General features: G+C 48.0%; 1 protein-coding gene across 3 annotated transcripts in view; it reads left to right on the top strand.

Moving 5' to 3' along the window:
* Nucleotides 1-589: 589 nt before the first annotated feature.
* The window catches only part of ATP2B4 (ATPase plasma membrane Ca2+ transporting 4), a 94149-nt gene continuing 70434 nt past the window's right edge, over nucleotides 590-24304 (top strand). Inside the window, exon 1 of one of the 3 annotated variants that reach the window (XM_029228067.1) lies at nucleotides 590-1027. The gene's annotated coding sequence lies outside the window, so the exon portion shown is untranslated. The remainder of the gene's footprint in view (nucleotides 1028-24304) is intronic. The other 2 variants (XM_029228066.1, XM_029228064.1) reach the window with 2 other exon arrangements.

Below are 24304 nucleotides of genomic sequence, written 5' to 3' on the forward strand. Positions count from 1 at the left end.
TAATTTTTTAAATGTAGGCAGCTATTTTCATGCACTGTGGATGTGGGAGCAGCCACATCCATGAGGGATGAGGGCGCAAAATGTGACCTGGGAGTGTGTGTGTGAAATCTGGGTGAGGAGTGCGTACTAATGTGTGTGTATAAGCAAACGGTGCACAGGCGTGTGCATCTAAAGCAATGCCTTCGCCTTCTCCAGTGGGCCCCCTGCTCAGACAGGGGCAGGAGGGTGGCAGGGGGCGGTCCAAGTTTTCGCAGACACCTTGGGTTTCTGGGTCCTGGGTCTAAGTGAGTAAGAGGTTGAGAGGAGCTGCAGGAAGCCAACCGCCGGCAGAAGCTTCCTTTTTTCCCTCCACCCAGCAACAGTTGAATACCGCCACCCACATCCACTCCCGCTCCACCCACACCCTACTTTGCTTTCAACAAGGGAGAGAAAGGGCGGGGAGGAAACTCCACAGGAAAGAGGATTCCTCCCCTTCTTTCCCCATTCCGCCTTAAAACAAACCAGGAAGCAGCCACAGCTCGCAATCGAGCCACCTTAACAGTGGAGTAATGGTCTGGCTTCTCGCCAAGTCCCACCCCCGTTCCGTTTCTCGCTCCTCCCCTTTCTCCTCCCGCTCCGGCCGGGCTGGTGAGCCAGAGTCTGCCCGAGTTGGCTGGAGCTGTTGCCATGACAAGCATTTTCTCAAGAAAGCTCTGCTGTTGAAACCGTCTAAAGCTGGGGGTTGAAAGGGGGCACGAACTTCCTGGGGAACTATCCCTCCGAGGAGAGTAAGACCAGAGACACCCGCCCAGCTCCCCTGCACCCTTTCCTTCCAGAAACCTGAGAGGTCCTTCCCTTTGGCAGGGCCGGGGGAGGAGACCCAGCCCACTCCCTGGTCGTGGCTGGAAAGGCAGAAGAGACCAGCCAGCATCTCCGGCGTGGTTGCCACATTGGACCGCTGGGTGGTCACCCCCACCCTACCCCTGTGCATGGACAGCCAGAGGGAGAGTCCCGCGTGGAGAAGCCTGGATCTTTGCTAGAAAGAGAGGTAGGCTTGCAGAAAATGAATTGAATCTTGATTTGTAAACTTAGTTTCTTTCTTTCCTCTCAATGGCTTCTAAAACTCCCTGAATTTCCTCTGACTAGCATATTTCTTGCGACTGGGTTTAGGGTGTGTGTACGTGTGTGTGTGTGTGCACAGATTTGTCAAATACTGTATTTCCTTCCTAGATTCAGCTCTTGGAAACCATATAATCAAACAAGTGATTTCTCCTTTTTCCCCCCCTAGTTTTTGTCATTCCTGGCCTGTGGGTGTAGGGAAGTGGAGGGACTGTATTCTTCATACCCAAATTGAGCTTTTGGAAAAAGCATTTGTTTTCCCCCATTCGTTCCTGCCCTCCCCCTCCCCCTTGGCTTGGGAATGAGACGCAGAATGGAAAACTGTTGCAAAAATATTTTCCGGGTCCGTTCCCTTTCTTGAAAGCACCAAAGAAAAACGGGAAAAAAAAAAATGAGTATGAAATCTTCAACAGGAAGGAGGGACACCAGTGGGGGAGGGAGGGGCTCACTGGGGGGATGGCTGGAGGTAGGAGCTAGGAGAAGCTGGGGGTAGGGAAGGGGAATGTACAAATTAAATTTCCTTGGCTTTGTAGAGAAACCTCAGCAATTTCTCTCTACCGCTGGCAAAACATCCTCAGACTTTCACGTCTATAATTAGTCGTGGAAAAAGCTGGGAGTTCCCTCGTACCGTTGTTGTTTGGTTGTTGTTTGAGTGTGTGCGGAGAGTCAAGAACCAACTGTATGAGTGTCTCTGAGGGCACTGCCCCATATATAGCTGTTCCCAAAGGGGAGAAGAGGTGAAGTTGGAAAGTTTGCAATTTCAAGGCTGGTGACTGTGGGGCTGGTGAGTGTTTGGTGGTTGGGGGTTGGCCACAGGCATCCTTGGGAGGGTCCCTGAGCATCCTGGGCCACTGCGCTGTCTTGCTGAAGAGCTATAAATTAAGGCTGGGATTGTCCCTCCTGCTTTCATCCACAAACATACTCGCTCAAACACTTGGCTTGCTCTTGGTGTGGAAGAGGCAGGCTGGCATCCTTTCCAGACGAGTCCAGCCTCACACACTCTTCCATCTCACTGAAGGATCCACCACTCTTCTCTTGCTGGGTGTGGGGGATGCGAGAGTGGCTAACCACATCCTGGGAGAGAGTGGGCACTCTGCTGGCCAGAGACAGTACCCTCGTGGGCATTCCTGCCGGACTTACAATAACTTGCAGTCAGTGCCAGCCAGCCTGGTAGGGGGGAACCTCAGCTGAAGAAATAGGCGGGCACTCAACTGGCACCACGTGGGGAGGGGAAGTAAAATCCCACTCTACCAGGCTACCTCCTCCTCTGGGTGGGGTGTCTGGCAGGCAGTCTTAAGATCCTCTTCTCCCTCCTTGAGACTCCCCCCAGAGCTGCCCCTTCTGGTCCTTCCTGTTTGGAGCCCCCCACCCCACCCCTTTCTGCTCCCTCAGGTCCAGGCCCTCTTTACGAGGAAGGAGGGGAAGGGAAGAGACCTGGGTCACCCTAGGCTGCGACAGGCCACAGAGAGGGACCTAAGGGGTTAGGAGGAGCTGGGTGAGGGAAGGTTTAAGAGAAGGAGGAAGCCAGGAAGAGTTGTGGAGCTGGGTTCCCTCGCTGGTTGGCTAGGGGTGGTGGCCTGGGAAGCTGACTCTGGGAGGGGGTAAAAGGGTGCTCTATGAGGTGGGTCCTGTACCGAAGCTGGGGAGGGGGGTGGTGTGCGTGGAAAAGAAGCACCTGCCCCCTGTCCCAGCTAGTTTGGCTGGAAGAGTGGTAAAGGCAAGAGGTTAGAAACTGGAAAGAAGGAAGCAAATGAATTGGAGGATAGCAGAAATGGGGGCCGGGAAGCAACAGGAACCAGTTTTCATCCTGAGGTTTTGGATGACTGATCCGCCTGCACCCAAGGACAGACAGCTCCTCTCTCCCTAGATTCTGCTGGAGATGGGAATGAGGCCTTACCCAGTGGGCAGGGGACCCATGACAGGATCCATGCCTTGGTTCTGTAGAAAGCCAGGGAGGAGAACCTATTTCTTTGCTTCTGCCCGGGAGCCCCATCCTCCCTGCCACCATCTTGCAGAGGTACAAACCCCGAAATCACACCGCCCGCCACCCCACTGCCTGCGCCCTCCCATTCTGGGAGCCCATAATCCCACCGTTCCTGCAGCCGACCTTCCCGTTTTCAGTGCTCTGACTAGGGGTAGATTCTGGTAGGCTCGGAAGAACTTCTCCTTGAGAAGCAGAGCGCGCGCCGAGGCGCCTGTCCCGTGGCCTGGAGTCGTGGGTGGGTGGGGCGGCGGGGGGGGGAACTCCCCGCAGCCCCTCCCTTCCCGCCGGGGCCGCGGGGCGGGGTCGGTGCTGCCTCACACCCTCGGCCCCCTCCCCTCGGCGGCTCTGCGGCCACGCCCGGTCGCAGCCACTCCTGCAGCGCCGCTCCACCCTCGGGCTCTGCGGGAATCTGAGTACTCCTTGCACCGGGCGCTCCGAGCTGGAGCGGAGGTTACCTGCCTCTGGGGCCGTGCTGAGCCTCGGTTCCTTCCACTCCCAGTTACCATCTCCGTGTCCCTGGCTGGATTCAAGGTCAACTCGAAGGAACACAGCTCGTTTTTACCTCTAGGATTCCTAGCACCTAGGCGCTTGGTCAATGTTGGAAGAAGGAGGTGGCATTTTGGGGGAGTCTGGGAATCAGCAGATCTGGGGATCCACCTCATTCGGGCTGAGTCCTAGCTTGCCCTGTGGTCTTCGGTTTCCCCCCTGCAAGGTGGAAAGCCTGCTCCCGCAGTAATGGTGGGAGGGAGTGCTGAGTCAGATTTGTGGGATTTCTACGGCTTTTGGTGTCAGAAGAAAGTCAAAATGGGAGGGCGCAGTTAGGGGCAGAACTGGCGCAGTTTGCCTGAGGTGTGAGCGCCAGAAGTCGTCAGGTGGTGTGGGGGAGGGGCAGAGGTCCCTGAGCAAGGGTAAGGGGGAGCCTTACTCTTTGCCACCCTGACCGCAGCCTCTTGAAAAGAAGAGGGGTCCTGGGCCACTCAGCCCAACACTGACCCAGCAATTCAAATATTACACAGGAAACTGCCTCTTATTCAAGAATTTAACTTCTCTCAGCAACCCCCATGGGCCCTTTTCTCTTTTTTTCTATTCTCCTGGCCTTGGACCCAGCACCTAGAGAGAGGGATAAGGCCTGCCCATTCCAGATCCACCAAAGCCTTGGAGGGAGGAAAGGAGGTTGTTCATTCTTGGTCCCAGGACCTTAAGAATCATGTTTGGCTTAGGTTGACACAGGTATTTGGTTTGACTTTGAAGAGGAATGCCCTACCCTAGGCCTCGCTGCCTTCCCAGCATAATTCTTCCTGCCCTCTGATCTCTTCCCCCCAGCCTACCCTGAGACAGGGCTCTCTTCCCAGCCAGTTCCTTGCTCCTCAGACATGCATGCATTGACTTCTGTCATCTCTGATTGCTATTTGGTGGGTAGAGGTGAGAAGGAGGGAGGGATGAGAAAGGCCAGGTCTCTGGGTCACAAGGAAGGAGAACATCTGGGCAGAGTCAACTGTGATGACATCCTTTCCCCACTCATTTCCACCTTCTGTAGAATGGGTCAGAGGAATAAAGCTGGCCCCCCGGGGCTGGAGTCCAAAAGGGTTGTGTGGAATGTTTTGTACTCTGCTTCCTCTCCCAGCATCTCTCTTTGTCTCCTCTTTCCTCTTTCCCTTGTATGAGCCACTCTTGTTCCACTGACTTATTTCCTCTGCGCGCGTTAAAACACAAATGACGGGGACTTCTGCCTCCACCTTAAGCCAGTCCTCTGTGTTCAGCCCACATAAACGCGGGCTGAGGAGGGAAACCAGGCAGGACCTAGTTAGAACCAGAGCCAAGGACTCCCAGTCAGGGGAGGAGCTTTTGGAGGCAATTTGTGTTGGGAGAGGGGGTAGCAGAGACGCCAAAGGAGAGAAAAGGGAGGTGAGAACATACGTGTCAAGGGGCGAGGGTCCCTCCCTCTATTTGGACACTCCTCACTCTAGTTCTTCTCTGGCTACAGCCTTCTGCCTCATCATTTCTCTCTGCTCTGTTTTCCCAAGTTAAGTAGAGAAATCTTCGGGATAACTCAGGGAGATGGACAGCAATGAAATCAGTGAGATTCCTTTGCTTTTGCCTTCTTGCCGGATCGCTAGGGCAGAGGGAGCTTGGGGTATTGTGTTTATTGGTGGGGAGGTTAAGGACTCTCAGGTAAGCTCAGGGTAACTCTCAGCTCAGAACACTTCCTAGCATCTTGCTATGATCTTCCACCTAGGTTGCAAAATCAATGTCAGGGGTACAAATTAGTACGGCCCCTATGGAGAGCAAGTTAGCAACATCTAACAAAACAACATATGCATTTACCCAGCAATCCTATTTCTAGAAATTCATCCAGAAAATGCACATTCACAAATACAAAAAGATGTGTGCACAAGGTGATTCTTTAAGACATATTTGTAATAGCCTTACAATATTTTTCTTTAAATACCCTTCTAACAAACTTATTCACTTGTTAACCATTCCTGTGTGGTAAAAGTCACACTTTTTGGTGTCCAGTTCTATGAGTTTGGACAAAAGTGATCATCATATAATCACCACCGCCATGAGACACTGAACCACGGTGTTTGCCTTTCTCGAATGTCCTATCGATGGAATTGCACAGGATGTGGTCTTTTGTGTCTGACTTGCACTCAGCATGACACAGTTCAGATGTTCCCATGTTCTTGTGTGTCTCAGGAGTGTGTTCCTTTTTATTACTGAGTAGTGGTCCATTGTTTCAGGTTGTTTATCCATTCACTAGTTGAAGGACATTTGGGTTGTGTCCAAATTTTTGGAGATTGTGAATAAATTCGCTATAAACATTGGATTCAGGTTTTTGTGGGAACATCGTTCACTTCTTTAGGGTTATAATTTATAAGAAACTACCAAACTGTTTTCCAAAGTGGCTGCAGCATTTTGAACCAACACTGCATGAGAATTCCATTTGCTCTACATCCTTACAAGCACTTAGCATGGTCAGTTTTTTTTTGGGGGGGGGGTAGTGTTTTAGCTGGTCTCATAGGTGTTCAGAGGTACAAAATTAGTTGGTAATTAGACTTATTTGATGTCATCAGCCTGAAACGCAATCACCTAGTAAGAAATAAAGCAGGCATCTCTGGATGTTATCAACCAAAAAAAGAGCATCTGCTGGGGTAGAATGAGAGCCATCCTACACGATAACTGAGACTTCAAAAAAGTGAATTCATTAAAAAATAACATTAAAATTATGTGTTTGCGGAAAAGGGTGGGGAGGTGGAAACCGGTCTAGATTTAAAGAAACTAAAGAGATATTATAGCCAAATGCAATGCAGAAACCTTAATTGGATCTTGGGTCAAAAAAAAAAAAGACCATAAAAGACATTCTGGGACAACTGGGAAATTTTTAATATAGATATTAGATGACATGTAATTTTTGTTAATCTTTAAAGGTGTGCTAGTGGTCATGACAATGGTTTTATAGGAGAATATCTTTATGAAAAAGTATTCAAGGGCACAGTGTCTGCAAGTGGTTTTCAAATGGTTCAGCAAAAAATGTATATATATACCTCAAGAGAGGGCATACAAGATGCTAACAATTGGTGAATCTAAGTGAAGGGTCTGGAGTTGTTTATTGTACTATTTTTTTCAACGTTTCAAATTTGAAATGTTTCCTAATACCAAGGTATGGAGAGAAGTACATGCTAGGAAGGACTCCCAGATTCCTAGACTGCCCTCACTCATCGCCCTGACTCCGGACCAACTGACCAAACGGGGCATATTTTCTCAGCTCTCTAGCACCCCCCACCCCCCAGCTCGCTCGCCACCCTCCCTGGGGAGTCTTAGTTTTCATTCTCACTGCTGTCAACATCAGGCTTTTCTTTCTGGGTGGGAGTGGCTGGGGCACAATGGGCTGGGCAGCTGGGCGGGCCAGGAGCAATGGGTGGAAGCAGGCATTTCCCCACAATGCCATGGGCCAGCTGAGGAAGCCTGCGGTTTGAGGGCTTCCAGAATCACCCACCTGCCTTCCGAGGAGGGTCCCCAATTGTAAGAGGAGGAATCCACCAACAGACCAAAAGTTGTTTCTGACCAACCTTTCACATCCCTTCTGAATTCTATAATGAGGTGCTTCTGAGAGAAGCCAGCTGTGCCTGCCCTGAGCCTTCATGTGTGGGCTAAGCAAGGGCTCCTAGGTCCTCCCTTGCTGGAGCCTGCATAGCGGCTGCACTGTCACTGACCCAAATTACTGTGCTGTCCACCACTGCCTTTTCAGCCTGGTCCTAGCTCTGGAGAGATATCAGGTTTCCAGGAGGTGTATCTCTCTCTCCCCCTCTCTTTTCTCCCTGAAAAGCTTGGGACTAAGGCTCTGTGTGACTCAGGGTTTTTTTCATGTAGCAGAGGGCTCTTGATCCTTTAGTCAATTCACCTTCTGTCTTGCTGAGGGAGGCTGAAAGAGCAGAAGCCAGAAAGTTGAAAGGGGGCAGACAGGGAGGAGTTTGTTCTCATGCGCTGCCAGGCCTGCCAGAAGAACATGGGACTGGGAGTCAGAAAACTGGTGATCATGGGACTTCCCTGGTGGCGCAGTGGTTGAGAGTCCGCCTGCCGATGCAGGGGACACGGGTTTGTGCCCCGATCCGGGAAGATCCCACATGCCGCGGAGCGGCTGGGCCCGTGAGCCATGGCCGCTGAGCCTGCACGTCCGGAGCCTGTGCTCCGCAATGGGAGAGGCCACAAGAGTGAGAGGCCCACGTACCGCAAGAAAAAAAAAGAATCCTCCTGCCAATGCAGGGAGCACAGGTTCGAGCCCTGGTCCGGGAAGATCCCACGTGCCATGGAGCAACTAAGCCCTTGAGCCAGCCACAACTACTGAGCCTGTGCTCTAGAGCCTGTGAGCTACAACTACTGTGCCATAACTACTGAAGCCCACGTGCCTAGAGCCTGTGCTCCACAGTAAGAGAAGCCACCGCAATGAGAAGCCCGCATGCCACAATGAAGTGTAGCCCCCACTACTAGAGAAAGCCCACGCACAGCAATGAAGACCCAATGCAGCCAATAAATAAATTAAATAAATAAAATAAATTTATTTTAAAAAAAGAAAACTGGTGATCTGGGCTTTTGACTACTGTGTGACCTTGACAGAGTCAGGTGATGTCTCTGGGCCTTCGTCTCCCCCACTATAAATTGAAACCAAGCTTGGACAAATAGGCATTTCTTTTTTTTTTTTTTAATTTATTTATTTATTATTTTTTATGTTTTTGGCTGCGTTAGGTCTTTGTTGCTGCGTGCGTGCTTTGTCTCGTTGTGGTGAGCAGGGGCTACTCTTCGTTGTGGTTCGTGGGCTTCTCATCACCGTGGCTTCTCTTGTTGCGGAGCACGGGCTCTAGGCACGTGGGCTTCAGTAGTTGTGGCTCGAGGGCTCTAGAGCGCAGGCTCAGTAGTTGTGGCACACAGGCTTAGTTGCTCCGAGTCGTGTGGGATCTTCCCAGACCAGGGCTCAAACCCGTGTCTCCTGCATTGGCAGGCGGATTCTTAACCACCGCACCACCAGGGAAGTCCCAAACAGGCGTTTCTGATTCAAGATTCTCTTTTTCTACAAAGAGGCAAAACTCCCAACACCCAAACCAAGATCTTTATCGTAGTCTAGCACAACGTAACAGCCTGTAGCTAAGTTCCATCCTTCTTCCCAGGATGACCAGACATAAGGAGACCTAAAAAGATCTGCCTTGTGGACAGCCACACCCTCAAGTTTTGGGACTAGAACAGGTTCTTAGAGTCCCCATCTCCACCTGTCTGTAAGTTCAATTGAGTACCTACTCAACACCTTCTAAGGCCACAATTCTGCTATGTCCTAAGCTAGAGAAAGAAAGATTAGCTAGAGATACAGAAATCCAAGCCTTCAGGTAGTTTACTATCTCCTAAGGAACATGATCCCCCCCCCCAAAGAGTTATTAGGTCCAACCATATGACATTGCCAGTTTGCAACCGCTTTTAACCTATAAAAGACAATTTAATATGATTCAACGTAATATTAATATTATTAGATGTTGGAAATCAGGAACTACAGTCAGTGCCGTGGGATGGAGAGATGAGATTTTCATCTGAACACTGGATTGGGTTTGGAGAAATTTGGGTAAAGCCACCAGTTGCTAGGCCGGCCTGTCCTATTCTCTCTCAATCCAGACTTTTGGCCCTGGAGGTAGACACATTGGCCGAGCCCTTGTCCAGACTCTGGTTGAGATTTCAGCATTAGCATTTCTGGTAACTGGCCGGGGCAGCTGCCCACGGGTAGAGAGGAGAGTGCTGTCCATCTATAGTCCACTATTGCTGTGCCCTGAATGCCCTGCTTCATATCTTGGGAATTGAGAATGGAGGAAACTAAGAAAGGAAGAAATAGGAAATATCCGTCTAATTTTTCCCCCCTCTAGTGGCAGACAACAGCGGGGACACACACTTGAAGCCTCATCTGGCACAGTGATACGGGAGCTGAAGGGGTATTAGAGGGAATGTGGGGACCAGAATTTGGCAGGGCTCACCTGAAAATTATTCTTGGGGGAGGTGATTGCCAAACAGGATTTGAATGAGGAGAGAAAATAGCTTTGATGAAGGAGAAGATGGGGGTGGGGGTAGATTGGGAGGAAGGGTTGTGCTGCTGCATCTGGCTGAGGACACTCAGCCGTCGTGGAGAGTCGGATGCTCTGGCAGGTGAGGGAGGCTGTCTGCTCCCTCCTGCTGAAATGCCTCCAGCCCTCTGTCTGAGCCAGCACCTGGGTCTCAAGCAGGATGGCATCTGGCCTCAGCAGCAGCCTGCTGCCTGCCTACTCTCCTGGTGCTCATGGACCATTAGGATGAATTTTGATGTTTTCTCCCCTGCCTGTACTACAACCTTCTTTGTGGGGAGCACTCATAGGACATCTGTTAGGATGCTAGGATAGGCAGAGCTGGCATCCAAACTTCCAGGGGCTTTCTGACCTTGGTACAGGGGAGGTCGGTCACCAGGCTTTGGGCTGGGCGGTAGCTCATTTTATTGAGCCAGGCATTTGAGATGGATAGAGTTGGAGAAATGGTCCAATTTCCCTTTATCGCAAGTGAGAAAACTGAAAACTAGAGACTCGCCCAAGGACACCAGACTAGTTGGAGGCCAAGTCCAGTTCTCCCCACTCCAAGTCGGTGACTGGGCCCCTGAGCCCCTCAGTGCATCACTGCGTGAGCCAGATCAATACCAAACCACGCTGGTACCCGATTTCTCTACCCATGTAACTGGGAGAATTATTCCAGCCCCTCTTAGGATGACGTGTGACACGATGAGGTCATGTGCTAGAAGCTTTTTGGAAGAAAGATGCTAGAAACCATAAAAGTGCTGTGCTGTGATTGCTATTATTAACAATTAAGGTCATTGGGACTAGGGACTATGCAAAGGAGAAGCACTTTGGGCACCACCCTTATCACTGTGTATCTCCTGATGGACCTGGTTTTCTTCCACAGCCCCTCCCAGGCAGCTGGGCCTTGAGCTGGGAGAGGCAGGATAATGGAGAGGGGAAGCAGAAGTCCTGGAAAAGGACCTCCTTCTGCCTGGGTGTCCCCAGCCCAGCCCTTTTCTCAGGATGTGGCCTCTCGGAAGGAGTGTGGAGGGGAAGCACTCTGACCTTCACTTCTTCCTTGGCAGCTGACTAGCCCAGGTTGGCTGGGAGCTCTGATTTTGGGGCTAAGAATCAGCAGGGTTGAGCCACTGTAGTGGGACAGCACAGATCGATTTTATTGCCAGAGACAATCTGTCACTCATTTGCTCGTTTATTTATTTATTTGTTCATTCAACAAACACAAAGTAAGCACAAACTGTGTGCCAGGCGCTGTGTTAGTATTTGGAGAGAAGTGGCGTCCGGAAGGCAGGGAAGGACTAAAAATCACCTACTTTCAGCTCAAGGACAGGTATCCTGAGCCTGGGCGCCCACAGCAAACTCTGACTGTAGCAGTGTTCCAGAGAACTTGCATTTGTGTTCTTGGAGAATACCTTTAACCCCCGAACTCAGGAAGATAAGGCCTAGATTCCATGAAGGATTGAGCTGGGAGAGGCACCTCTGTGTTACCAGTGAGACTGTGGCCTGATGATGAAGGACTTGCCCTTGTCCTTTGCGTTCTGGGCCAGGGCCTGGTGCTGGAGCTGGGTGTTTGTGCAGCCTGGTATACCCAGTCCTTGGGCTGGCATCCCAGTGTCATCTGACTTTGTAACCCCCTGCTTATGTTCTCAGAATCTGATGGGGCAGAGACGTTCCGTTGCCGGGATGTGCGGAGTTCCATCTGAATGGAACCTCGGAATGAAAATAAACTTCAACAGAAACCCTCCAGTTTCTCCTCCAATCCTTACTTCTCATTTCAGCCCTTCCACCCTACTTGTGATATTGAAGGATAAAAGAGTGGATTTAGATTCAGTTGATACATGTTATACACATCTTTATTGAACCTCAGTTTTCCCATCTATAACGTGTATATAATATCACCTTTCCTTATCTACCCTATAGAGTGTTGTGATGGACAAACGAGATACACTAGATGACAGCATTGGGTAAACGCTGAAGTGCTGGATGTATGTAAGGCTTATTATTCCAGTGGCCCCCTTCTCATTTTCCAGTTCGCATTTCGGTCCCCTCTACTGCCCAGTCGTTTGACGCCACTTGCCAGCACATCCTTCTCTGATCTCTCACTGTCCACTCCAGATTCTGCTCTTAACGTGTCTTCTCTCCTTGCCTAGATCAAGATCTAAAACAACACTTGTTGCATCTTAAATAATACCAACAGTAGAAGTAATAGTCTGAGCTAACATCCATTATGTGCTAGGTATTAAATTTGGATTATCTCATGTAATGTTCTTTTTTTTTTAAATTAATTAATTAATTTATTTATTTTGGCTGCGTTGGGTCTTCGTTGCTGTGCACGGGCTTTCTCTAGTTGCGGTGCGCGGGCTTCTCATTGTGGTGGCTACTCTTTGTTGCGGAGCACGGGCTCTAAGCATGTGGGCTTCAGTAGTTGTGGCACACGGGCTCAGTAGTTGTGGCTCACGGGCTCTAGAGTGCAGGCTCTGTAGTTGTGGCTCAGGCACTTAGTTGCTCCGCGGCATGTGGGAGCTTCCTGAACCAGGGCTCAAACCTGTGTCCCCTGCATTGGCAGGCGGATTCTTAACCACTGCGCCACCAGGGAAGTCCCATCATTTAATATTCTTAGCAGACAATAAAGTAATACTAGTATTATCTTCATTTTACAGATTAGTAAAGATGTTCATAAAACACAGGCTGAGGTCCAACCCAAGTGTAGGCCATTTCTGAATTTCCTCTTTCCATTGCTGAATGACTGAGTGGTTGACAAGAACAGGGAGAGATTCGACAGCATTTATTGAATGTCGACTAAATACGCTGATTTCAAATTATGTCACAATAACCACCTTCTGAGACAGGTACTGGATTTGTCTTAGACATCATCTGGTTGCAGAACAGAACCAACCCAAAGAAACACAAGTAAAAGGGGGCTTTAGGAGGTTACAGAGAAATATCACAGGATTAGCAGTGCAGCACCCGATGGACCGCGTCTTTTCTCTGGAGCTGCTAGCACTCTCTTCTCTGCCTCCTGGTCCACATGCGCAGCACCCATTGTGGTTCACCAAGCAACAGGTTCGATCTCCAAATTGATGTGACCTTCCTGCTTAGCTCTCCAAAGTAAATTAACTCAGTTTCTCCATCCAAATGTCAAGAGATGCTGATTTCCAGCTCACGTCCAATGTCCACCCCAGCTAATTATCCGTGGCCTGCTTGAGGAGAGTGTGGACTGATCAAATCATGACCACCCAGGTCTATCCCTTCAACAGGGGCTATGGGTGGGAGCAGGTGTTTCTAGAGGGGAAATCCTGGACCTTAGGTAGATGCAAACCCAAGTATGCTCTTTACCACACTGGACTGTCACTAAGGACATCATGGAGATGATGCCCTGCATGCAGCCCCTAAAGAAGAGAGCATGTGAGTTGTCCCAGGATCTGCATGTTCAGGTGGGCCTGGAAAAATAAGAATACCATTTTTGAACTCTTGCTATATGCCAGGCATTTTATGTGCGTTATCTTTTATCCTTACAACATCCCTACAATGTGTCATTGTTTCATTTTATAGATAAGAAAGCTAACACTCAGTAAGCTAAGTTAGGGCTAGGCTGATATCTGACCCAGGCCTGTCTGACACTAAGACCCTTTCTAGTAACCAAGACTCACCAAAAAAAAAGATATTTTACGTTGATCCAGCTGTAATGTATGCTCCATGAGGGCAAAGATCTTAGTCTTTTTGTTCACTTATGTATCCCACCTAAAATAGTATGTGGCATGTAGTAAGTGCTCAATTAAAAAAATCATTGAGTGGATTTTGTTTTAGTATCTTCTGCACTCCTGGGCTTCCCTTGGTCAGAGGGAAAAGGGTAATATTCTAACTGTTGGAGGATGGGCCACTGAAATAACTGGGGTAACCCTCTGGGTGTGCCTCTGATCCCTACTCAACTCTACTTTGATGGGAGACATTAGGAACAGTCCCTCAACATGGAGGAGTCTAAAGGAAAGTATGGCCCTATATCCATCTGTGTCTCCTGTCCTGTACGTCTGACCTAAGACACTTAGCCCTGTGAAGGGAGCAGGTGAAAGGAGATTTCTCAAACACTGGAAAGTACACTTAATGGAACAGGAAATAGGATGCCAAGCTCCTCTATCCCTAGAGAAAATAATGCTAATTTCCATTGGGTTTCCAGCCCCAGGATCCAGAGTTTACCAAATCCTGAATCTCTTCCCATGCCCTTCTATATAGCAATGCCCTCTGTCTTCAATCACCCAGACAGCCTTCCCAATCCCAGATTTGGGAGAGTCAAACGGAACTGGGTTCAAGTCTGCCTTGCCATCCTTGTGACCATGGACAAGTTTTTCCGTGACTGGACTCAACTTTCTCTGAAAAAAGAGGATAACATATTAATAAAGAGTGCTACATGTTCTGAGGGCCTGGCCCATAGTAGGTCCTCGTTGAATTTCAGTTTTTCCTCTTCCATCCCTCCAGTTCTCCCTTCCTTCTCCATGGATCCCACAAGCCTGCCCACCTGCTCCCTGCTAACTTTTGGGCTGAGTACCTTTATAAAAGGGTCATAGCCCATTGTCTCCAGGTAACTGAAAGGCCCAGAAGGCCCCAGCTTCCTGCAACTCTCCACCAAAGGGCTTTAGGGGCTGACTGTGGACTCCATCGTTTCCACATGGCAGGTTACCCTCTCAGTGCCAGTTCCAAGATTGTGCTCGATCCTTGCACAGCAAGACTCCTGGCAAAATAAGGCAGAGTGGCAGGTGGAAAGCTACAGTCACCTCACCTTATTTGCTCCTGCCTTGCATTCCTCCCCCGGGAGGTATACTGTAAGAGCCATGCCGGGAAATCTCTTGTTGATGCAGGGAGCCAGACTGGGTGATGGTGCTCTACTTGGTTGTAGAAGCTGTGGCCCAAGGATGCCATTGCTATCATGCAGATCATCTGCCAGCTGCCACTGGACTCAAGCAGGCTACTTAATAAACAGGCCGGGGGACTTCCCTGGTGGCGCAGTGATTAAGAATCCACCGGCCAAGGCAGGGGACACGGGTTCGAGCCCTGGTCCGGGAAGATCCCACATGCCACAGAGCAACTCAGCCCGTGCGCCACAACTACTGAGCCTGCGCTCTAGAGCCCGCGAGCCACAACTATTGAAGCCCATGAGCCTACATCCCATGCTCCACAAGAGAAGCCACCGCCATGAGAAGCCCACGCACCGCAACAAAGAGTAGCCCCCGCTCACTGCAACTAGAGAAAGCCCGCGCACAGCAACAAAGACCCAACGCAGCCAAAAATAAATGAATAAATAAATAAATATTAAAAAATAAACAGGCTGGAGAGTCCCAGTCTGGGATCTTCTCCTCTCTGCCCACTACGCACCCACACAAACTTTAGCTGGTATGAAGTGGCAGCTTGGCCAAGGTAATGCATGAACCAGAACTTGCCCTCCCTGCGCTGGAAGGGGCTTGGCAGTGAGAGGGTGGGTTCTTGCTCCTGCTTCCTATGGATTACTTAAGTGCTCCAGGCTCTCTTGGAGCAGAGGAGATTCTCCAGCCCCCTCCCAGTCTCTCAGGGATGGCATCCAGTGACAGGAGATGCTTTCAGAAGAAGTGAGCATGTGAGTATTAACCAAGTTCGTGTGAGCAGGCCTATGGCAGTGTGGTTGCCGGGACGTGTCAACTTTTGTGGCTCTGGCTACAGCATCAGCCTGGCCCACACACAGCCTATGAGCTGCTTGAAGGGAGGAGTGGTGCCTTCGTTAGCTCTGTTTAGCCAGTGTTTAGCACAGCTCTTGGTTCAAGGAATGATCATCAGTAAACGTTGGATGGATGAATGAATGAATAAACAAATAGAAATGTTTCTGTAAACTAGAGTCAAGATCACAGCAGAGTTGATGTTTTTTCTTCCCAGGGTCACCATCCCTGTTCAACACTTCATCATCTCATGCTGAATAATTGCGAAGGACTCCTAGTGACGAGCAGGGTGGTCTAGAGGAACGAGTTCTAGATTAGAAGTTGCGAGATGTGGAATTTGAACCCTTAAAATTGCTCTGTCACTTTGGGGATAGATCGGGGCTGCCGTTTGTTCAGGTGCAAAATGAATAGTCTGGCCTAAGTGTACTGCAGGGATGTTTTAACTCCCAATTCTCCTCATACCCAAACAACCCTGCAGATTACTTAGAGTTGGTTAGCAAATTTTAAAAATAAGATTTTCCATAGAAATCCAGATTTCTTGCCTCTTCTCCAAAAGTGGAAGTCTGACAAAACTCCTGCCTTTTTTCCATGGCAACAGTTAGCAGAAACTAAGTAACTGCCGCCCCCTTCAGACACGCGTATGCTTGCTAGTTTGCCACAGACTCCTCCTCTCCCTGCTGCCTACTGCCTAATGCTCAGCCTGCTTCACTCATTTCTGCGCCTGCCTGGTCTGTGTAGGCATTTGAATTTGCAAACCTAGAATGGGGAAAGCAAAACTTCTAAGGGTGGAGGCAAGGGCACCTAGGAGGGGGTAACAGCTCAGCTGGGCTTGGTGGCAGAGACTGGGGGATCTTCCTGGGAGGTTGGTGACTGGGTTGTGAAAAGAAACAGTAGCCAGTGCCCCAGGAGACTTTGCTTAGGGACTTGGCCTCCAGGATTTGTTAAGCCTGTCTGAGGAAGCTGTCCCCATTTCACCTGTTTCCTTTTCCTCGGACCCCTGCTGGGAGATTTTGAGGCTCCCTGGGGCTGCCTCTGTATAACTTTACCTGGCCACTACAAGGCGGGGAGGAGGGCTGGGGCTCCATCTTAGAACCCTGGCAGTGGTGGTAATTCCCTTTTCACTTCTCTCACTAGTGTTTTGGGCACAAACAGGTCAGATCATTGGAATAAATACAACATGAGGCACCCCAGGATCCCAGCTGTATTCAGATTGGTGAAGTGCACGTTCTCCTGTTAACTTACTCAGCTTATCTCATGCACCTGTTGCTGTAAACAGCTGTACTTCAGAGCTCCGCAAGGCTGGCCAATCCCAAAGTCCCTTGTCTAACTGGAAGCTAACTCGTGCGCCAGTGTAAGTCAGGGCTGTTTCTTACTCAGCTCCTTAGTTATCCTGTCTAAGCCCTAGGCAACTCTGCCTCTCTCTTACCCTAAGCAGGCAGAACATCCCCTGCATACCCACTCACAGAATCTGTTTTTTGTACTTTCTGGTTTGCATGCTTTCCTTAAGGGATAAGTAAGACTTGCATAAGTCCAGAGATAATTGTTAACATTTTGGTGTATTCTCTTTTATTCTTTTATATATGTAGGTGAGGTGACTCTAAACATTTTTAAAACAAAATTGGGACTACATTGAATATCAAGTTTCTGATTCAAAATTTTTCTTACCCAATACTAAGTCATGAGCATTTTCCTACATCCTAAGAAACTGGCCACAAGTCAGTTAAAAATATGGTCCATGGGCTTCCCTGGTGGCGCAGTGGCTGAGAGTCCGCCTGCTGACGCGGGGGACACTGGTTCGTGCCCCGGTCTGGGAGGATCCCACATGCCGTGGAGCGGCTGGGCCCGTGAGCCATGGCCATTGGGCCTGCGCGTCCAGAGCCTGTGCTCTGCAGCGGGAGAGGCCACAACAGTGAGAGGCCCACATACCGTAAAAAAAAAAAAAAAAAAGGTCCATGGAATCAAATAATATAGCAGGCAACCTGAGGCGAAAGGTTGATGTGATTTTGGAAGGGAAATAAAGATACTGTTGCCTGCACCCTTTGCCTTGAAAGTTGACAGTCTGGAGCCACCCTGGGTGGGGCACAGGGGTCTGAACCTGGGATGAAGAGATCAGAGAGGGGAGAAAGCTTGGAATTCTTGAATTGGCTTTGAAAATTCTTTCCCTCTGTGTGTCTGGATCCCACATGAGGGTCCAGGCCAACTTGTGTTTGAAGTGAGAGTTAAAAATGTAAAGTGGCTTTTACACAGGCTCCGTTAAGGGCCGGGCTCTCTGGAAGAAGATGTGGAACACCCTAAATCAAGCCCCTGTAATGTAAAGTGGCTTTTATACCTGTGAGTGGAATTACTCATTAATGGCAGAGAGGCTGGCTCCTCCTGCTCTCACACTAGCCCCTGGTTGGAAAGAACCACATGGCTTTCCCGCCTTCTTTCTCTTAAATGGGTATGTGTGAAAGAAGCCTAGTATATTTTATCTTGGGCTGCATATATTTTTTAATTATTATTTTTTCAATTATTTTTTAAAATTTTATTTATTTTTGGCTGTGTTGGGTCTTCATTGCTGTGCACGGGCTTTCTCTAGTTGTGGTGCACGGGCTTCTCATTGTGGTAGCTTCTCTTGTTGCAGAGCATGGGCTCTAGGCATGCAGGCTCAGTAGTTGCAGCACGTGGGCTCTAGGGTGTGCAGGCTTCAGTAGTTATGGCACAAGGGCTCAGTAGTTGTAGCTCATGGGCTCTAGAGCACAGACCCAGTAGTTGTGGTGCAAGGCTTAGTTGCTCCACGGCATGTGGGAGCTTCCTGGACCAGGGATCCAACCTGTGTCCCCTGCATTGGCAGGCAGATTCTTAACCACTGTGCCACCAGGGAGGTCCCATCTTGGGCTATATTTTTAAAGAAAAGAAATGTTTTTTGTTTTTGTCTTTTAAATAATCATCGAGGACTAGATCAAGGAGGGGCAGAGAGAAAGGAGTTAGGAAGAGCAAGAGGCTGCCACCACCACCAAAATTAGCAAACGTAGGGCTGGGGACAAAGACGAGGTCAAGTGCATATGATGGAGACAGAAAGTCCCTGTGCTTTTGGTAGGCAGCTCAACACCCCTCAACAGTTAGGATGCTTTGGAATGAAAGCCTAAGGTGTCAGCCTCTTAGAGGTTGCACGAACCAGCAATTATACATTTGAGAGTGACAGAGAGTCTTGGTGACCACCATGATGGATATAGACTTATCTGAAGAATGTTGGCACTTGTTCAGTGCAGGCTCAAGGGCTGGGACATGAAGTCTTGGGTTCATCCACGAGCTGGTGCCACCTCCCTATGTGACTCTGGGGAAGCCTTCCACCACTTTGTGCCCTGGCCCACAGGGAGGTTTCACCTTCGCACTTTCCTCCTTCCTAGGGAGGTTTCATCCCTGTACCTTCCTCCTTCCTGGGCCACCTTAGGGAGATAGATGAGGAAGATGGAGGGAGATGCTTTGGTTTCCATTATGAAATAGAGGAATCTTTGTTATTATACTAGTTACTCCAGAAACTCCTGCCATAACACAGGAAGATAACAGACTGGGTGTTATCATTGCAGGTGTCACCCAACTGCTAAACTTCAGCCTTTTCATTCTCCTTAAAATATCAGATAATATAATTCTGAATACCTTACAGGATCATTACAAGAATCATATGAGACAGTGGATGTAAAAGTACTTTGTACAACGAAGATTCTTGAGTGGGGAAGCCCCTCCTCACTCATGTGACTCCTCTGAGGTTTGGAAGGCCTTTTCTCCAGCTCATCTAAAATTTGAGCCCTCTTTCCTAGGTAGGGTGGGTTCTCTCCATGCTGTAGATGGAGGGTGAGACCCAGCAAGTGTGAATGGTTTGCTCAAAGTAGGTAAAAAAGCTGGAACTCTAGAGGCACTAAAAAGAGCCCCTTAATGGAGTTCCACTCTTGACCATGCCACTAGCTAACAGCGCGACCTTGAGCAAACCCCTTAACCTCTGAACTGAGGTTTCCTCATTTGTCATTTGTTTCTAACCATGAGAACTGTTAATAGATAATCTAGGGGGAGAGTGTAGAATCTAAATAGAAGTATTCTGAGAAGTTAAAAGCACTATACATGTGTGAAAGTACGCTGTTAGAGCTCAGAGGTGTTCCTGAGGATGTCAAGATGAACCAGTGTTTAAGGCTACAAATCCTAGAATCCTATTATATCAGAATTGGAAGGGGCTATCACTCAACTCCCTCAATTTTACAGACGAGAAAAATTGAGTGCAGGGAATCCACACAGTCCCCACTTGTACCCTGACCAGGTCACACTCTACTCTAGGGCTCAGGTTCCCCACATGTGTGGGGTGCCCTCCAGTTTTACCTCTCCCTCATCCCAGTGCGGAGGAGTGAGGACTGAAGAGATCATACACTCTGCATACACACCATAGTGTCCTGTGTCAAAGGCTCTCAGATTTGCCACAGCCTTCCCTTCCACTGGGATGCTAACATCTAGAAGCACCCCGGTATTTGTCCCTGTCCTCTGACATCATGCAGCCGCCGATAATCAACATTCGTGAAGCGGGCGTGCTGGGCAGAGTGGGGGACTCGGCCCTGCGCCCGGCCGTCACAGCAGCGCCGGGACAGGGCTCTCTGGAGGATCAACTGTGCTGGGCAGCCGGCTGAGTCATTGAAGGCGCAGGGTTGAGCTCTCGAGTGTTTAGGGAGGCTAGGTGAAGGGCGGGGTGAGGCCTGGAAGGGCTCCTGAGGCTGAAAGGTGGAGATTCTTCCCCAGGGTGTGGCACGGGGAGGACAAGAGTCCTGGGGGAGGATCGGGGGCTGCCGGGCCTGACGGCGCGGTGAGTCACTGCCTCCTCTGAGCAATCGCGGGGCGGAGGGGTGGAGGCCGCCCGCCTTCTCCCGGGCTTTGGTGCAGAGCCAGACTTGGAAAGGGCCGAGGCATTTGCTGCCCCAGCTGCTGCCGTGGCCAGGCCCGGGCGCGTTGGGAGCCGAGCTGCGACACGTCGGAATCCGGCCGCCCCGGGCCAGGGCGAGGGCGAGGGCTAGACCAGCCCAGCGAGCGGAAAGGGGGGCCCGGGGAGCTACGGCGGCCCAGCTGCTACCCTGGGGCTCCGCCCGCCTACCGTACAGAGGCCGGCGAGGCAGCATGTGGAGGCTGGGCCGGGGATTTCGTGCTGGCGGGAGGCTCGGGAGATCATCGCTGGCCTCCCGCGCCCAGAGCCTGCATAGAGCTCCCTGTCTGGGTGGGGTTGGTGGCAGCAAGAGGACCCAGGAAGTCTCGGCGGGAAGGGGTGGGGGTTCTCCCCGAGCTATTTCACTTTGGATCCAAGAGGAGACTGGCGCTTAGGCCTCTGCCCCCAGTTGCTCTCTCCCTCCATTGTGAAATGAAATGCCTCTCTTCCACCTCTCCCCACCCAAAGCGGGGGACCAGGTCACTGCCGACTTCTCCCTCCCACCTTCCTTCTGTGCCCCTCCCGCCTTCTGGCTCTCTGGTCTCTAGAGGAATAATGCAAACCAGCCCTCTGCCCTGCTTCCCTTTACTCCCACCTCTACCCAACACCGCGCCCAGCCCACCCCCCTCACCACGCCCCAAATCAGAATTTCTAAATTGGTTGATATGTTACTAGCTAACATGATCAAATGCAGTATATTGACTGTTGTTAAATGGCAACTTTAGACCGTGAAGTCGACAACAGAAAGTCTTATCTAAAAGAGTCTTGCTAACTTAACTTTTGGTTAAGATCCATGACTTTGATCATGCAGATTAAAAAATGTTGCTGGCGGAAATACTGGAAACATATTTTTCTTTCTTCTCTCTCTGATCTCTAGCTCTATCTTTTTCTTCCTTTTATTTCTCTGGTGCACAAAAATGGATGTTTCATGATACATATTCTTCACTGGTTTATGTATGTCTCTCTTTTGCTACTTATTTATATAGGTTATTAATGTATTTTAATAACCTGTTAAAGACACCTAAACTCACCACCCAATCCAAAGATGAGATCACTACCATACTTTGCATCCACCTGCAAGCCCTTTCTATGCTATCCCCCTACCTCAGCGCCCATCCCAACCACTATCCAGAATTTTGTGTTTACCATTCTTTGGATAAACATATGTATGCCTAAACAAATATATTATTTAATCTTACTTCATATTCTTTATTAAAAATATATACTGTGTACAGTCTTCTGGGGCTTGCTTATTTTCATTCAATATTATAATACTAAGATTCGTCCCTGTTGAGTGTAGCTGCAGTTCATTCATTTTCACTGTTATGTAATAGTCCATTAGCGAAGCTATCACCCTTTTTCACCATAATGAACAGTACTACCACAAACTTTCCTGTTCATGCTTTTCTCTGCAAGCCACTCCTAGGCATCAGTCTCAGAAGGGAATTGCTAGGTCTTACTATGTGGACATTCAGCTTTATAAGATAATGACAGATTGTTCCCAATATGTTTGTAGTGCTTCTGCCTCTACCAGTAAAGTGTAAGAGATGCTGTTGGTCCATGTCCTCTCAAGGGCCTGGTATCATCAGACTTTCGAATGTTTGCCAACTGAATGGTGTAAATAGTGTCTCTTAGTGGTCTTGATTGGCATTTCTCTGATTACCAATGAAGTTGAACAGCAGAAATAACACTTCACAGATCAGACCCACAAAAATTGCAGACATTGGAGTTATTGGATATAGAAAAATTTTTAATGTATTTAATATGTTAAAAGAAATAGGAGGGTATTGAAAGAATGATGTAGGGACAGGAAACTCAATTGACCAGGCAGATATCCAGAGAGAACTTCTAAAAATGAAAAAAATACAATAAAAGAAATTAAAATTTCAATGAATAGCTTAAAGCAGTATTTTGCAGCTAAAGATAAAATTAACGAGTTGTAAGATATTTCTGAGTAATTATAGACAATGGAAGACGGAAGAGATGAAGATGGAAAATGTGGAAGAGGTATAGGGGCATAGAAAATAGATCAGAGATTGGCCACATAGTAAATATTTTAGGCTTTGTGGCCCATATGGTCTCTGTCATAACTACTCAACTCTGCTGTTGAAACATGAAATCAGTCACAGACAATATATAAATGAATGGATGTGGCTGTGTGCCAATAAAGCTTTATTTACAAAAACAGGCAGCAAGCTAGATTTGGCCCAGGTTATATAGTTTCCCCACCCCAGGAATAGAGTAAAAACATCCCGATATACACTTAATTAATGCTCCATACTGAGATAATAGAGAAAATAGGAGTATGACAATGTTTAAAGCAGCAGTGGTCAAGAATTGAGGAAGTAAAAAAAAAAAAAAAAAAAAAGAATTGATGAAGTATAATCATTATATTTGTGAGGCCTAATGAATCCCAAGAGGGATAAATAAAATTCACCATTAGACACACAATAATGAAACTACGAAACACCAGAGATAATTTTAAAGTAACCCAAAAGATAAATTATCTTCAAGGGAATGACAATTAGACTGACAACAGATTCTTCAACCTCAACAGTAAAGCGAGAAGATAGTGGAATAATATCTTCAAAGTTCTGAAGCAAAAACCTGCTAACACAACATTCTGTCATCAGTGAAAATCTTCCAAGAATGAGGGCAAAATAGGGCCCTTTGTAGACAAACAAAACCAGGTTTCTACCAATAGGCCTTCCACAAAAGCAACTTCTAAGGGAAATAGTTCAAGAAGAAGAAAAATTACCCACAAGGAAGGTACAAGGAAGAATGATAAGCAAAGAAAATTGTAAATGTGGTGCTAAATCTAAATATTACTCACAAAGAAAATAAAGATAACAGTGTCTAATTTATAGCAATAAAGTGAAGCTGTAATTAAATTTGCCAGTAACAATAGCATATAAATTGGAAGATAAGTAGAGTTTAAGTGTTCTAAGGTCCGAGTATTGTTTGGGAAGAGGCTAAAGATATTGATTTTCAGAAGTTTTTAAGTTAAATATACATTCTAGGATTCTTAAGATTTCTAGGCTAACACTAAAAAACTAGGAATAATATAACTTCCAGACTAGTGGAGGGGAAGAAAATGGAAAGAAAGAAAAGAATGAAGACAACAGGAAATGTGACAGTTTAAAAAGGTTAAGGCTGTGATATAGAAGAAAATAATAACTGTTACCATTTATTGAGTAGATGTCATGTTAGTCATTTTGAATCATTAATCTTCATAATTTCATGTAATATACAAAAGAGTACCAGGCACAAAGTAGGCAGTAAAATGTACAGTTTCTATTATTACTATATGTCTGTGCTTAAAACAAGATCTGGAACTTAGTAAGCACTCATTTATTGAAGAATGAATTAAATGGGAGTGAATATTGATTCCTATCTAAAGATGAACAAACTGAGGCTCTGAGAAACATGATAAAAAGAAAAGCATCAGGCAGCATGAGAATGAAACTCGGCGGCTCTTCTACTTAGGAGCTTTGTGGTTTTGAGCATAAATGCCCCTCAATTTTCTTATCTGTGAAAATAAGTCGAACAGTGATTGACACATGACAATGCTCATTAAATGCTTAGTGCTCACTAAATGATAGATGCTATTGGTAGGGAACTCGTGCAGAGTCACAGAGCTTGGATTCCAATCCAGGTATTTGGAATTCAACCACACCTACTTTCCGCTCTACCATGTAGTAGACTTTCCCTCTCTTCTCTGATGCAGAAGTATCCATACAATAGCTGAGAGCAGGAGATTTGGATTCAGGCTGACCTGGGTTCATGGCCAGGCTTGACCACTATAGGACTTTGGGCCTCAACTTCTTCAACTGTTGAAAGGGGATTAAAAAAAAAAAAGAAGCTATTTAAAAAGGTGGTTGTAAGATTGTGAGACTGCATGCCAATCACTTTGATGGTGGAGATCACAAATTAGATCCCAGTTTAATATAAGAGAGAGTACGAGCTTTAGGGAGCAGTAAGAAGAGAATGGTTTCTAACACTGGAAAAGAGGTTAGTCTGGATGACCTTA

Source organism: Monodon monoceros, unplaced genomic scaffold (assembly GCF_005190385.1).
Source record: "Monodon monoceros isolate NGI ecotype Baffin Bay Population unplaced genomic scaffold, NGI_Narwhal_1 Super_Scaffold_18, whole genome shotgun sequence".
In the NCBI taxonomy this organism is placed as follows: domain Eukaryota; kingdom Metazoa; phylum Chordata; class Mammalia; order Artiodactyla; family Monodontidae; genus Monodon; species Monodon monoceros.